Source organism: Myotis yumanensis, unplaced genomic scaffold (assembly GCF_028538775.1).
Source record: "Myotis yumanensis isolate MYYU_CA2020_CCGP unplaced genomic scaffold, mMyoYum1.0.hap1 SCAF_3, whole genome shotgun sequence".
NCBI classification, from domain to species: Eukaryota; Metazoa; Chordata; class Mammalia; order Chiroptera; family Vespertilionidae; genus Myotis; species Myotis yumanensis.
Genome location: NW_027223754.1, coordinates 190,401,057 through 190,417,650, shown reverse-complemented (window position 1 = coordinate 190,417,650; position 16,594 = coordinate 190,401,057). Strand labels below are relative to the sequence as shown.

The window sequence follows — 16,594 nt, the reverse complement described above, 5'->3', positions numbered from 1 at the left end:
TGATTCTGGCCATAGCCAAGCTGATGAGGATGAAATCAACTGAAGAAACTTTCCCAGTCCTGAACCATTCGATGCAGTTCACCAGTCCGATGAATCCATTTCCTAGCACTCCTAAAAGGAGTATTCCTGTTGCCACAACTAGAATGGAGACCTTCATTCCAATGGACATCTTTATAAGACTGTTTCTGATGTTGTGCCTCAATGAAAGCTTTATAGTGAAACAGTTACAGATGGACATCCATTTATGATGCTTTATATAAATATTTTCTGTTGGGGTCCAGCCCCAGCAGGTCCTGGGGTTCCCAAAGGTGTGGATGGAGTCGGCCAAGAAGGAATGACATGGAGACAGCATTCAGTTGATCAGCATCCTAGCCAGGTTCTAGCCAGGTTCTCTAGCCAGGTTCAGACTTTATCGTCTTGTTACATCTGTATTTATACCAGTTGATTTTAATCCTATCCATTCTATTCCAAAGGTTAGAGCATTTGTTAATCTAGTTCTGTTGAGTTTAATCCTGTCTAGGTTAATCTCTGTGTTCCATTATAAGGGCTATTCCAAGGTCACTGCTCTACTGATAAGCTACAAGGAAGTAAATGAAGGAGATTATCCTACCCAGTAAAGGTTATGTCCTCCCAGCCTCGCTGCTTGCCTTCCCTGGGACTGCCCTGTGTCGGTGAGTTTCCAGGGGTATAGGCTTTGGTGCTTTCCCTGGTGGGCAGACCCCTGGGGATGTGGGCCCAACAAGTCCCAAATTTATTGCCAACAGTCTTAGTCCAAGTTCTTCATAAGTAGTACATGGTATTTCTGTAACACTAGGGGGTTTCACTGATTTATTCTCTTCCTTAGTCCTGTTAATCCCTAACTCCAGGGAAAAAATCCTCACCTGGGGAAACAACCTTTCTCAGAGAGGTGGTCTTGTTTAAAACACATAGCGCTAAGAGGGGGAGCAAACATATTAAGAACAATATGCCATATACGTCAGGTCCCTTGAAACATATGCTGTGCAGACGTTTCTTCCCTGCAGCGACTGTGTCAAGCAGCAAGGATGGACCAGCTTCTGGCAATTTTCATCATAATTCCAGAAAGTACATCCAAAATTCTGCTTTGAGATATAGTTCCAGAGACCTTCGCAAAAGAATAGTGCATTCTATTTGTATTGTAGTTCCGGTGCTAAACTGAACAGTTCTGTTAAGACACACACATTTCATGAACACCTGTAGTTTCCTTATAGTCAGGTATCATATAAACGCAAATGTTGTGCACTTATCTTCATACAAGCTACAAATTTTCATTTGTGCCACTGACTAAATGGTGAAGTAAAGTAAACATGCAAAACTGAGAGAGATTATTTTCCACCGGTGTGTATTTTTATCTCCTTGGAACATACACCTAAATGCAAATATTTTAAATTTTGAATAGTAATTGCTAGGGTGAAAACTTTTATGTAATTCTATTATTATTTGTTACTTTTCAGTAAGATTCTTGTACATATCAAGTATCTTTGTTGATGCAATTTAATTTGCATAAATAATTTATTGCAGTTATTTCTAGTTCAAAAACCACAACCAAGTTCTGGAAAAAATAACTAAAAATAATCATGGAGAAATATTATAGAAGTTAAATCAGAACTTACCAGCAAAGTATACCAGGAATACACACAAGGCAGCTACAAATGCTACAATGCAAAATCAATGATAGTTTTGTGAAGACAGGAATATTTAGTGGGAACTTGAAGACAGGGAATTATTTAGAATTTTTGAAGAAATACAGAAACAAATTCAAGACTGATGTAATGGCATGTGAAATTATCAGTGACTTAAACAAGTATGACTCCCCTCTAAACAGAGGACATTTTTGTTTTACATTCTTATTGGCTTTTCCATTGAAAGTTTCCTAAGTGCCCTCTAATATCCGTGTCCTAAATGAAATGCCTTCATCTTTGTGAGCAATAGAGTAACTATGTTTTTCTTTACAGATGGTGTGGCAAAGTGAATAATGTTAATCAATGTTTTGTGAGTGACAATTAAGTCACCAGAGCACCATATACAGGCTGACCCCTATATGTCCCACACACATGCTCCCCTATATATCTACCTTCTCCCTGCTCTCTGGAATGGCCATGATTCCAAGGAGATCTTGGAAGCCACATGTTTAAGGTGGCATACTTGTCATCAGCCTTCTTCACTGAATAACAGCATAGAGGAGGCTCTTCAAACACATCAAGACTGTTTCTTTGTTCGTTTTCTATAAATCATCCTCTTTAGGGAAACTAAATAAAACACATAACAACAAACACTTCAAGAAAGTATTTTCATTTTTATTAGTGTCAATAAGGAAATGTATCCATATCCTGCTCTTCCCAAACTTTGGTCACAAAATAGATATATTCATGAACCAGTCACTCTCCAGTAATTTGAAAGAAACTGGTCATGGATGTCTCATGGTGAGATTTTCGTTGATGGCAGCCTATTGCTTTGCCATTACCACAGGCTTTCATTATAGGGAAAGTTAAGGAGCAGAATTTGATCTCAAAATATATTCAAGAAAGCAGCTGCTGCCCAAGAGGAGGGAACCACAGCGATGCTCCCCCTTCCTCCACCCCTCTCCTCCACACACACACACACAGCTCATTTTCTCTTCTGCCCTCACCCTGGTGCCCACAGAGGATGAGGAGGGTCCACCACCTTTGCCAGAGGCAGGAGCTCCTGGCTACTCATGTTCTTGGCACCCTTAGGTGGAGTCAAGCACAACCTGGGCCACTTGAGGGTCCCCTTATGGGAGGAGGATAAGGAGTTGGAAGAGGATGAGGAGCTGGAGGAAAAAGAGAAGGAGGAGGAAGAGGAAGAGATGAGCCACTTCTTGCTGAGGCTGGATGGGTATGGGCCACACCAAAGTATAAGAAAGAGCACTTAAGAGCAGATTAATTCCTCTGAACTGACCCCATACACCTGTGTTCTATTTGCAAAGGTTCCTTAACAGATGCAACTACAGTTACAGAATGTCTTATTATATGTTGTAAAAGCTGCATTGTAAGACATTTTTAATATAACAGATGTCCAAAATGCAGCACAGTAGTTCATGAGACACAACCTCTTTATAACATAAGTTTGGACTGACAGTTACAAGACATATGGTACAAATTAGTAATCAATCTAGAAGAAAGAGGAAAAAAGCAAATGCATGAGCTTATAAAGAAAGAGATAGACATTCCTCAACCTGCTTTTCTACAACCAGTCCCTTCAAGCAAAAGAAGATCTAAGAAAGCCTTAGAATCGGTGTTTCAGATTTCACCTGACCTTGATATGTCTTTATTACTAGAATTTATTGGTGCTAATGAAGGCACAGGATACTTTAAGTGATTGGAAATAAAGTTTCTCCAAGTTTCAGGAAAAGCTGCTGGGACTGACCAGAAGACCCTGAGAAATGGATGAATATATTACTCTGACAGACATTTTTGTGAAAGAGAAGGATAAGGGGATATTGGCTTTAGCGACTATGCAGCCTCAATTGCCTGTCTCCTTAGGGTTTTATTGTAACAATAGCTTGACTAAAATTAACCTCTAAATACAATCAGCAGGGTAAGCATCGTTGAGAAATCACATGTGTCTGTAATGTCTTTTAAACAAGGACAAGTCTAAGTAAACACTTGGGGGCTCAGACTTGTTTGGAAAGTCAAGGCATGGGCAGGTACCTTCTGCCACCTCCTGCCCCATCGCCCCCCCCCCCACTACTCCCCCCTTTTTGTTTTGCTGGCTGCAAAAACACAGATGAAGGTGGTGAACTTTCTGCTTTGGAATGGCAGGTTGGCAAAGCACATTTACTGCTGGAGTTCCAATTTTGTAGACTATAAGAAAAACAAAGACAATTATAATGACAGCAATGGTTACTCTGATTAAGAAGACAGGGTACTTACAAGTATTAAATCTATACTTCTAGCAAGTTGTAGGGACAGGATTATAAAGGGGAAGGGACTAGGGTGAGGAATGTAGCTATGTGCAAGCCTTGGGTCTGTAGACATTAGCTATTGTCAGGCGATGAGATGATGTTGAGAAGATGATGCTTTGATTCTGGCGGGTTGGTCTGACCATACTTATCGGTTCTGCTAGCTGGACTCACAGCTGAGTTATCTCACTAATTACTTTTAGAGGCTTTGAAAAGAAAACTTTAAGAAAAAGTTAACCACCTATTCACATAAATATATGCGTTCTAAAACTTAAAATAATATGATTACATTTCAGATTAATTCATGTGCTCTATCTATTAGATTTATTATTCAGTATACTTATACAGTAGGTCCTTGGGTTATGTGGGAGATCCATTCCTACAGCACGATGCAATGCGATTTTCAATGTAAGTCAGAGCCGAACTGCACGAGCACCTACAGCACACACATGGAGCACACACAGCAGAAATGAAGTGAAACAGTAAAAAAAAATTCCGGACCTTTACTTGTGTTAAACAAATAATAAAAAACATAAAGCACATATGTACATACGTCAAAATGACCAAACTATTTTTTTTACATATAAATAAATGGTAGATGGCAATGTAACCACGAAACAAGGTATGTTGAGTACAATGTAACCCAAGTACTGCCTGTAATGCCTTTTAAGATTTCTCTTTATAAACCTTCTATGACTTTTATAAACATTCTTATAACTTTTACAATTATTCTTTATTCCTACTCTATTTCCTCTTCTTGCTGTTATATTCATTTCTTTATATCCCTTCTTCCAATTTTTACTTCCTCAATTCTAGTTCTTTTTTACTTGTACAGACCCTCTGCAAGTTATACATACCTTCTGGAACATACACATACCCTTATAGTTTGTTTACTTCACTTTCTTTTCCCTTGATCTCTATACCTTCTATTACATGAAAACTATAAATTCCTTCTAATTAGTTTGAGTAAAGGTTAGTTCTACACAGGCTCCTCTATTCCCAGCTTCAGAGCAGTTGGAGTGGTGAAAAGTATGTCTCAGAGTTTTATTTCTCCTCTAGTTGGCCTAGAATCCTTGCTCTGCTCATGTCTGTCTAACTGCCTACTATATCCCCTCAAGGATCTTGGCTCTGAATTCTTTCAGGGAAAGGGGACACTGGATTTCTTCTGTAACTGCTTCGTGCTGAGGTAGGTCGAAGGTTTCTCTCAGAGCTCCCTGTCAGAGGGACAATGAGGCCTGGGCACAGAAAGAGGTGGCAATGGTGCCTAGAGGTAGTACTCCCGAGGTGCATGTAGGGCTTGTAATCTGGTGTAGACAAACTGTGTTGTGAAATTCAGTATTATTGGGCAAAAGTTAGAACAGTTTCCAATAATTTCTTGTTAAAACAATTTTTCTCCCTAAAATCACCTGTATTTTTATTAAAGACTAATTTACTTATTGTAATGAGTCTAGTTATAATTTGGCCCGATTGTTTGCATATATACAACAAAAATAACAGTTGATTACATAGGCTATTTTTGTATTTAAAAATATGCTTTGCTGGAATCTCTTGGGAATGTTTACTTTCAGGACAATGAAGCCAAGCCACAGAGTTGCCATCAGGCTTTGCCTGCAATACCTATAGAATTGGGGTGCATTCCTCAAGTTGAGGTCCCCACAGGTATCTTGGAGTTTCTTTCATGCCATCTCTCAGGAAAACAACCATCGTTCCTTACCTGGAAAGACTGCCATGAACCACATGACCAAGCAAGGTACCAGGCTGTTTATCTAAGGGGATTATCAGCTTCAAAGTCCATCTTTATTCCTTAGAGATTCCTGGTGACACCCAGAGTCCTTGTATGTCTCCCTTTCAGACATAATATTTAAGCAAAGTTTTGGTTAATAAAACTATAATTGCAAACTGACTTATGTCCTGTTATGAAGAAATCAGATTTTTACTGGATTCATGCAAACAAACATATTACTATGAGAATAATAATTACCAAAACTATAATTATTTTTAGTTCATCTAGTCCTCTAATCAACTTCTTTTTCTCCTGATTTTTCTTGCCAGCATTTCTGTAAATTTAGATACTCAGTAGAGTTCTAATAATTTTTATCCAATTTGAGGGGATGATCTGAAAGTTTATTCTTAGAGATATGTAGCTTAAAATAAATCAGAGTCCTTTCTGTGGATCCCTCAGAAGATGTAACATTTTTTTTTAAATGTATTATAACAAAACAGTGACTGTCTCCAAATGAGAAGAAATTTAAAAGGATATGGTTATTGATTTGATTATAATGTAAATAACATGGCATCCTGTCCTTTCTGCAAGACACAATATTTCACAGTATTATAACTTATAACAATAACTTGTAAATGAAAGCATATTAGAATATATTCAACATGCATATATAAATAGAATATAATTATTATTTCTTTATTTGACAGAGCTTCCCATATAACTTAAGTATAAAATTTCCATCATAAGAAGAGAAAGCACATCTTAAATTTTAGATCCTGGGGAAGTAGTGAAACACATTATATTATTATTAAACAGTATTAAGTAATTTATTCCTTCAAAGTAATCTAGTTCCTGATTAACATAACATAACTTTTAGTAATATATATATAAAAACTTTGCTTTGGGGCAAATACAGGAAAAATCTTTCTTTCCCCCCTTGCTTAGAAGTTGGCTTATTTTTTCACTGGAAAACATACATTCCTAAGAAGCATAACTGAGATAGTGAATTCCTTAGCTGAGAAATAGTTCCCTCGAACTTGGAAATCCCAAGCGAGCTCCAATGACTTATTGCACAGTTACTTTCATTTTCTTACTCTTGGTTTTCAAGGGTTCCATTGTGTTTTGTTACATTCCTGGTTCCTCACAGAGGGAACCACTTGCTGGGACTGACCAGCTGACCATGATTGATGGATGAATAGATTACTCTGACACACGTTTTTGTGAAAGAGAAGGCTAAGGGGCTATTTGGCGTTAGGGACTAAGCAGCCTTGATTGCCTGACTCCTTGGGCCTTTATTGTAACAACAGCTTGGACTAAAATTAACCTCTAGATGCAATCAGCAGGGTAAGCATCCCTGAGAAAACACATGTGTCTGTAGTATCCTTTAAGCAAGGACATGTCTAAGTAAACTCCCAGGGCTCAGACTTGTTTGGAAATGTCAAGGCAGGGGCAGGTGCCTTCAGCAACTCCTATCCCATGCCTCCCCACAAAAAGCAACTATTGGGCATGTAGAAAACTTTCTGAGAAGAAAAATGAGTCTTGACCTAGTTTGTCAGGTAGAAATCATTTCTGACCATCACTTGTTGGAGCGATACAAACTCTAAGGGAAATTCCACGTGCAGCAGGTGATACAGCAATGCAGGCTAATTGGCCTAGAGTAGATATGATGATCTATGGGTCAAACATAGACCGTCTTTACGCATTCATTCTGGTCTTGTGGTTTCTCCTCTAAAATTACCTGAAGATTCTGAGAGTATCAGGAGGGAGGAGAGAAAGAAAATAATGAGGCTTCTCAATGTTATTTTGCATCTCACCAAAGAGAGCATCTCACCAAAAATATTTACCAAACGTAATTGCTGCCATTTTGTGCTAAGACATAATATCTATTTTCAGCACCCAGCAACATATTTATAAGTACAACTTGGAATGACAGAATGCATCAGTTTTACTAGCGACTATGTACAAATAGCATAGATAACTCAGGAGGGAAATTTCAAACTACTGAATTTGTAAAGTTCTTGTGGTTTCAAATACTTACTTTGATAATGATTTTGCTTCCTAATCTTTGATGTGAATCAGTAACTACTTTCTTCATTGAGCCATAGCCTTTTTAAGTTGGAGGTGTGGATTCTGCTCTCTGGGATGGTATCAGTATGGCAGGAGAGAAGTATGCTTTTGAAATGAAGAGTCAAAGCCAGACTTTGTTAAACTGTACAGACTGTGCCCCTCCAACAAAGATCCAAATTATCGGCCACTTTTGTGTGTTGCCTTCATATTTTAAACTTGCATCGTTGTTTTTTTGTTGTTTACTTCTAAAAGAGATAAATTGTCATTATTCTGTGTGAAGAGACTGTCTCCTATATGGTTTATGGTCAGTACCAAAAGCCTTCAGTACAATAAATACTTCATTACCATAAAAATTAAATATATATATAGTGAAATAATCAAAATATAAATACATCAATCAAAGAGACACAATCCTATTCCATGAGTTATTTTTTAGGAGTCATTTTGTATTTACTTTATTTCTAATGTTAGAAATGGATCTCAGTAGCTTAATTCCATGATTATAAGATCATCTATGAATAATTTGCTCAAGAAATACATTTAAAATGAATGAACATTTCATTTCCAAAGCTTTTCACTTGATTTTAACTTTGCTCAGTATTAACATAATTTAGATACAATGATCATTAAGAAATAATCTACACATTGCCCAAAATATGTGTGTAAACATTTGAAATATAAATCATTATATAAGATAACAGGATGATGATGATGGTGATGGTGGTGGTGGTGATGATGAAGGCTGTTAAATGGGAAATCTCTGATGGTTGTGACTTCATCAAGTTTTCTAAGAGACAGAATTCACTCTAATGAAAGAACATTACCGATATAGCCATGGTCTTATGAAACATTATTCTCAGCATCAGATCTAACTTGAAAGAACAACATCACCGAAAACTTCATTAAGAGTAAGTTACAAACAAAATATTTCTGATAATATATTTGCTATTTTTTACTGTATTATAAAATTAAGCACTGTGAATCAAACAAAAAGTACTTTGCTGGTATAGAATTTTTATATGAAATGCATATAACCTCTATATAAAAATACAGTATGGAAACTGTATTTAATGTTTTAATAGCATCATTACCAAGCAAACTTCTCTTCTCTGCTTATTTCATGCCCAGCTACTGTCATTGATCTGAATCATTTTATTACAGAAGTTGAACTACATATGTACAAACATTTTCAAACACTACACTAAATATGTATTTTGTTTATACAAATTCACCTTTCTATGTCTCTATATTTTTTCTCCATCAAAGAACTAAACAATTTATAGGTCTAATTTGTTCATTTTCATTTTTGTGCTGTATTCTATTGTGTCCATGTGCAATGATTTATTTGTCCATTTTATAACTAATGGGCATTTATATGATTCCTCACTTTCAGCATTTATATGACTCTTCAATTTCCGCTATTAAGGACAGTAGTAACATGCACATTTTTGCTTGTATATTCTGTCACACATTTAAGAATAATTCTCCAGTATATCAAGAAGGAGTACAATTAATGGGTCTTAGGATATCCATCTTCACCTTAAATGCATAATGCCATACTCATGAATAAACTTGTTTTACCAATACATACCAGTTATCCAAGAAATATAGTATGAAAATTCCTATTATTTAGGTCCTTTCCAAAATTGGAAGCATCACAAAATATCAACACTTTTATATTTATATGACATATTATTACACTTAACCTTTACAATTATTTTTCAATTCTAATTTCAAAATTCTCTTTAGTTAGAAAAATTTGTGTTACTTTTTCCATTTTGGTAACTGTTATTATATATACAGATATTCATATTGCATTGTTTCTTATTTATACATTTATTAATATTTCATTATAGACTTTTATAACCATATTTCATCAGTTGTCAAATACTTTACTGTTACCAAAAACTGTTAATACACTAGAGACATGCCCTTTAGTCGAATATTATGTCATATCACTTTAAGAAAATATAATTATTTAAAGCATGTTGTAGGGAAATGTTAGTACTATGTAACAAACCCTGATATAAAGAAATGCTGAAGGTTTTCTATGAAGATATTGTCCCATAGAATGCACAAGTTTTGTTCAAATTCTGTTTATAAAGGTTAAACTTGTGATTTTCTCAGGGAATGTAAGTACCACAGTAGTCTCAATGCGATCTGTCTTAGCTGGCTGTTTCCAAAAATTATAAGAAAAGCGTGGCCGGAGGGAAAGGTAGCTGACAACACTGTGACAAGCATCGTGATCTGATGGGTCTCTACCTTATTGAAGATCCAAATATCAGTTAGAATAGAAATAATGTTAATGATGAAGAGGAGGAGGAACGTTGTCACCATTTTCATGGCCCTTCTATGGGCCTCTGTGCTTGAGTCACTCAAGCCCCTCAGGTTGAGCTGAAAATTCTTGGCGTGTCTCACCATGGACAGAAATAAAAGAAGTAAAGAGATCAGAGACAGGAAAAAGGGGATAATATAGGTCAAAGTAATAAGAAGAAGACATTTAATAGAAAACATTTCATTCGCCTCTAACTGCAAAGTCATATTTATTCCATGTACCCTGTAGGTATTCAACCACAATTCCTGAATAGCATCATGCATTAAGAGGTTAAGAGACAGTAGGAAGAAAGACCCCAAGTAAAGCAGAAGAACCACCCTGTTGACTCTCCACTTCAGCCACATGAAAAAGGAGTGGGAGAAACTGGCGATCTTAAGGAAGTAGAAAATGCTGAGGCAGGTGGCAAACCAGATAGTTAGGTGATTAGTTAGTGCCCAAAGAATACTAACTACCTTTGCTAGTTTACCAGTAGCATACAGATGTGGAGCTAGCCCCATTATAAATAAATCCAAGAGTGTTACCAGCAGTTGAATGATTCTGGCCAGAGCCAAGCTGGTGAGGATGAAATCAGCTGAGGAAACTTTCCCAGTCCTGAACCATTCGATGCAGTTCACCAGTCCAATGAATCCATTTCCTAGCACTCCTAAGATGAGTATTCCTGTTGCCACAACCAGAAAGGAGGCCTTCATTTCCAATGACATCATTATAAGAATCTTTCTAATGTTGTGCCTCAATGAAAGCTTTATAGTGAAACAGTTGCAGATGGACATCCATTTATGATGATTTCCATAAATATTTTCACCATAATTCCAGAAAATACTTCCAAAATTCTGCTTCGAGATACAGTCCCAGTGACCTTCACGAAAAAATAGTTCAATCCATTTGTATTATAAATCCAGTGCTAAACTAAACAGTTCTCTTAAGTCACACACATTTCATGAATACCTATAGTATTCCTTACAGTCAGCTACTATATATACATAAGTGTTGATCACTTATCTAGACACCAGCTGCACATTTTCATTTGTGCTACTGACTAAATGGATGAGGTAAAATATGTAAACATGCAAATCTGAGAGAGATTATTTTCCACCTATTTGTATTTATATCTCCTTGGCACATACATCTAAATACAAATATTTTAAATTTTGAATAGTAATTCGTAGGGAGCGGCTATGGGGTCAAGCCTTGGACTGACGTGTGGCAGGGCCACAAAAAAGTCCCTGCTTGGAGGGCAGAGCCCTCCTCATATAATTTAGCTTGACCTTATAGTCCTCCCTTGTTCCTAGGTAGCTAATGGGCTGTGGGAGGTGCAGCAAGTGCTGCCAAAACAAGGTGAAACTCACAAGAACATTGTAAACATGTTGACCACTTCCCTTGTTTTTCTTTGTGTGCTCTGACTATAAAATAAAGCTTGGGCTTGCAGGCTGTGTCATGTTTCCTGATCCAGGCTCAGTGATCCGACCTAGTCCCCGCTGTATTCTCTTGTCTGTCTTCGTTAATCCTTCACCGCCCCTCCTCAGGCTCACCAAACCTGACCGTGCTGGTGCAGCACAGTAATTGCTATAGGAAAAGCTTTTATATAATTCAGTTACTATTTGTTACTTATCAATAAGTTTCTTGTACATATCAAGTACTTTTGTTGATGCAATTTAATTTACATAAATAATTTATTGTAATTATTTCTAGTTAAAAGAACACACCCAAGTCCTAGAACAAACAACTAAAAATAATCACAGAGAAATATTGTAGAAGCTAAATCAAAACTTATCAGCAAAATATACCAGGAATATACACAAGCTAGCTACAAATGCTACAATGTAAAATCAATTATAGTTTTGTGAAGTCAGGAATATTTAGTGAGAACTTGAATCATTTAGAATTTTTGAAGAAGTACAGAAACAAATTCAAGACTGATGTAAAGGTATGTGAAGTTATCAGTGACATGAACAAGTATGACTCCCCTCTAAACAGAGGAACTTTTTTTTGTCTTACAATATCTTATTGGCTTTTCCATTGAAAGGTTTCTAAGTGCCCTCCCATATCCATATCCCAAATGAAATGTCTTCATCTTTCTGGGCAATAGAGTGACTATGTTTTTCAGACTCTCTTACAGATGGTGTGGCAAAGTGAATAATGTTTATCAATGTTTTGTGAGTGAGAATTAATTCACCAGAGCACCATTTACAGGCTGACACCTAAAATGTCCCACACACATGCTCCCCCATATATCCACCTTCTCCCTGCTCTCTGGAATGGCCATGATTCCAAGGCAATCTTGGAAGCTACATGTTTACAGTGGCATACTTGTAATCAGCCTTCTTCACTGGATAACAGCATGAAGCAGGCTCCTCAGACATATCAGGACTGTTTAAAAAGCAATAGGAAATTTAGATTATGTATGAGTCACTTTACATTTTGGAGCCTATTGGTGACAGCTGTTCATTCCCCGGTCTAAGGCAGTAAGTGGAACTAAGCACATACAAATTTGTTAAGAGGCATTTGAATGGTGAAGAAAAAGAACCAGGAAATCTATGCCATCTGCAGATTTTGTGATGGGTTTTGATTTCATTGGTTTTCCAGATCTAATGTGGTTTATCCATGTATTTATTTAATATTTAGAATATCATTTTCTCCAACTATCCCATGGGCTGGGTTTTATGTCCTGGGGACTTTGCAGGAAACAGGAAAGAAATCATCCCACATTATAGTATTTATATTCTTCTGGGCAGACAAGTGGTAAAAAAACAAATGAATAAATCACATGTATGAAATATTTTCATTAAGTTATACATATTATGGTGAAGATTTCATAATACTATGATTTTAGTTGTTAAACGAGGTTATACATTTCTTTATTACAGTAAATTTGCTACCAAAGCTATGTCAACACTCTTTCAGTTTCATCATTTTGCACAAGATTATAATAAAAACAGATCTTGAGGACATTTTTAATAATGGTTACATACACATCATCGATATCAATTTTTATATGTGCATAAAGGTCATTGACTTATGTACTACAATTATATACTATACTTACGGTGAACATATATTTAAGATCAGAAAATTTTTACTCCTTTTCTGTGAAATTTAAAGGGAATGTTTACGTAGCAAGATGGAAAAGATAATTGACAGTTCAGAGACCCAAATATGGTTTACGGTAAACTACATAAATGGACATTAGTTTTCTATTTTGTTGTTTTTGTGTTGTTGTTAATATTAGCTGAAGATATTTTTCCACTGATTTTTAGATAGTGTGGAAGGATGGAAGGAGACAGAGAGCGAGAAACATCAATTTGAGAGAGACACATCAATTGGTTGCCTCCCACATACACCCGGACCCAAGCAAGGCCAGGGAATGAGCCTGCAACCGAGGTACCAGCCTGCAACCTAGGTACGTGCCCTTGGCATCAGCATGCAATAAATGGTGCTGTCTCTCCAGTAACCAGGATTCACAAGTGCAGGAATCAAGGGGTGAAAATGTGTCACCACTCACTATTGCCCCTAGTAACCCAGTAGCAAAATGTATCCTCTTCCTATGACCTTATGTTCTGCTGGCCTGGAAGTCATTGTACAAAGTGAAGAGCTATTCTACCAGGGGATACAACAATGATCTTATCAAACTGGAAATAAGACTGCCATCTAGCCATTTTGTACTTCTTAGGTCTCTGAATCAACAGGAAAGAAGGGAGATACTGTGCTGTCTGGGGTATTTCACCTTGGTTACCAAGGGGAAATTGAACACCACACCTTAGGTGTCCTAGGATTCATATTGGAAACAATCTTTGGTTCATCTTCTATAAATCAGCTTCTATGGGAAAACAAAATAAAATACATACCAACAAGCACTTCAAGAAAGCATTTTCATTTTTATTAGTGTTAGGGAAATGTATCTACACCCTTCTTTTCTCAACATTAGGTCAAAAATACATATATATTTATGGATTAGTCACCCTCCAGTACTTTGACAAAAACTGGACATTGATATCTCATGGTGAGATTTTCGTTGATGGCATCCTGTCTATTGCTGTGCCATTACCATAGGTTTTCATTATAGGAAAAGTTAAGGAGCAGAATTTGATCTCAAAATATATTCAAGAACTCAGCTGTTGCCAAGGAGGGGAGAGCCACAGCCATGCTCCTCCACTTCCCACCCCCCTCCCCAGACACACATACACACACACAGCTCATTTTATCTTCTGTCCTCACCCTGCTGCCCACAGGGGTTGAAGAGGGTCCACCACTTTTGCCAGAGGCAGGAGATCCTAGCTGCTCATTCTCCTGGACCCCTGAGGTGGAGTCAAGACCAACCTGGGCCGCTTGAGGGTCCCATTCCAGGAGCAGGATTAGGCGTTCGAAGAGGATGAGGAGCTGGAGAAAAAGAGGAGGAGAAGGAGGAGGGGAGCCACTTCTTGCTGAGGCAAGAGGGGTGTGGGACAGAATCAGAGGATGAAGAAGAGCATTTGATTAATCTCTCTGAGCTGACCCCATACATCTCATGTTTCATTTGCAAAGGTTACTTAACAGATGCAACTACAATTACAGAATGTCTTAGTACATGTTGTAAAAGCTGCATTGTAAGACATTTTTACTATAGCAACAGATGTCCAAAATGCAACATAGTAGTTCATCAGAAACAACCTCTTTATAACATAAGGTTGGACCGACAGTTACAAGACATAGTGTACAAATTAGTAATCAATCTAGAAGAAAGAGGGAAAAAAGCAAATGCATGAGTTTATAAAGAAAGATGTCTAGAAGTAGCTCAACCTGCTTTTCCACAACCAGTCCCTTCAAGCAAAAGAAGATCTAAGAAAGCCTTAGAATCAGTGTTTCAGATTCCACCTGAACTTGATGTGTCTTTATTACTAGAACTAGAGGCCCTGAGCACAAAAATTTGTGCACTTGGGGGGGCGAGGGGGGGGGCGCCCCTTATCCCGGCCTGTGCCCTCTTGCAGTCTGTGACCCTTCGGGGGATGACCACCTGCTGGCTTAGGCCCGCTCCCTGGGGGATTGGGCCTAAGCTGGCAGTAAGACATCCCTCTAGCAGCCCGGGAGCCTTCGGGGGATGTCCACTTGCCAGCGGGGAGCAGACCTAAGCTGCAGTCGGGCATCCTTAGCACTGCTGAGGAGGCGGGAGAGGCTCCCACCACCACCGCTGTACTGGCAGCCATCAGCCTGGTTTGTGGCTGAGCAGAGCTCCTCCTGTAAGATCACACTGACCACCAGGGGGCAGCTCCTGCATTGACCATCTGCCCCCTGGTGGTCATTGTGTGTCATAGTGACCAGTAATTCCTAGTTGTTCTGCTGTTAGGGTCAATTTTCATATTACCCTTTTATTATATAGGAGTGCCTGGCCAGCCTGGGTGAGAGGCTGATGGCTGTTTGCAGGCTGGCCACAGCACCTTCAGTGTTGGGGTCCCCACTGGGGTGCCTGGCCATCCTGGGTGAGCGGCTGAGGGCCATTTGCAGGCTGGCCACAGCCCCTTCAGGATGGGTGTCCCCGCTGGGGTGCCTTGCCTATCTGGGTGAGGGGCTGAGGGCCGTTTTCAGGCTAGCTAAGCCACCAGCGGTGACCCTCACCCCATGAGGGTGTGGCCAGCCTGGATGAGGGGGTGATGGCTGTTTGCAGGCTGGCCATGACCCCCAGCGGGGACCCTCACCCCATGAGGGTGTGGCCATCTGGGTGAGGGGGTGATGGCTGTTTGCATGCTGGCCACAACCCCCAGCCACCCAAGCTCCCAGTGGAGGCTGGCTGGAAGCAGGTATCTGGGATTTAGTTCTCTTCTATAATTGAAACTTTGTTGCCATGGCGAGGCCACAGCTGGCTCAGGGCTGGCAGGAAGCTTGGCTTCCTCCATTGCCCAGGCAAACAAGCCTCCTGCTTGCTCCAGCAATGTGGCTGTTGGCCGCCATCTTGGTTGGATTAATTTGCATATAGTCGCTCTTATAGGCTGGGGGGCGTGGCTTGGGTGTAGCGAAGGTATGGTCAATTAGCAACTTTGTCTTTTATTGGTGTAGATTTATTGGTGCCAATGATGGCACAGGATATTTTAAACGATTGGGAAAAAAGTTTGCCCAAGTTTCTGGAAAAGCATGGAGAAAAATTTCTGAGAAGAAAAATGAATGTTGATCTAGCTTGTCAGGTAGAAATCATTTGTGGTGATCACTTGTTGGAGCAAACTCTATGGGAAGTTTCATGTGTAATAACAGATGCAGCAATGCAGGCTAATTGGACTAGACCAGATCTGATGGTCCATGGGCCTAACGTAGATGGTCTTTACTCATTCATTCTGGTATTGAGGTTTTTCCTCTGAAATTCCTTAAAGATTCTGAGAGTATCAGGAGGGAGGAGAAAAACAAAATAAGGTGGCTTCTCAACGTTATTTTGCATCTCACTAAAGGGTGCATCTCACCAAAAATATTTACCAAACGTAATTGCTGCCATTTTGGGCTAAGACATAATATCTATTTTCAGCACCAAGCGACATATTTATAAGTATGACTTGGAATGATAGAATGCGTC

General features: G+C 38.7%; 2 pseudogenes; both read left to right on the top strand.

The window, feature by feature from the left end:
- The first annotated feature begins 1,043 nt into the window (after positions 1-1,043).
- LOC139006491 (polycomb group RING finger protein 6-like) lies at positions 1,044-8,540 on the top strand (annotated as a pseudogene).
- A 4,678-nt stretch (positions 8,541-13,218) lies between these two features.
- On the top strand, positions 13,219-16,385 carry LOC139006490 (polycomb group RING finger protein 6-like; annotated as a pseudogene).
- Positions 16,386-16,594: the final 209 nt, after the last annotated feature.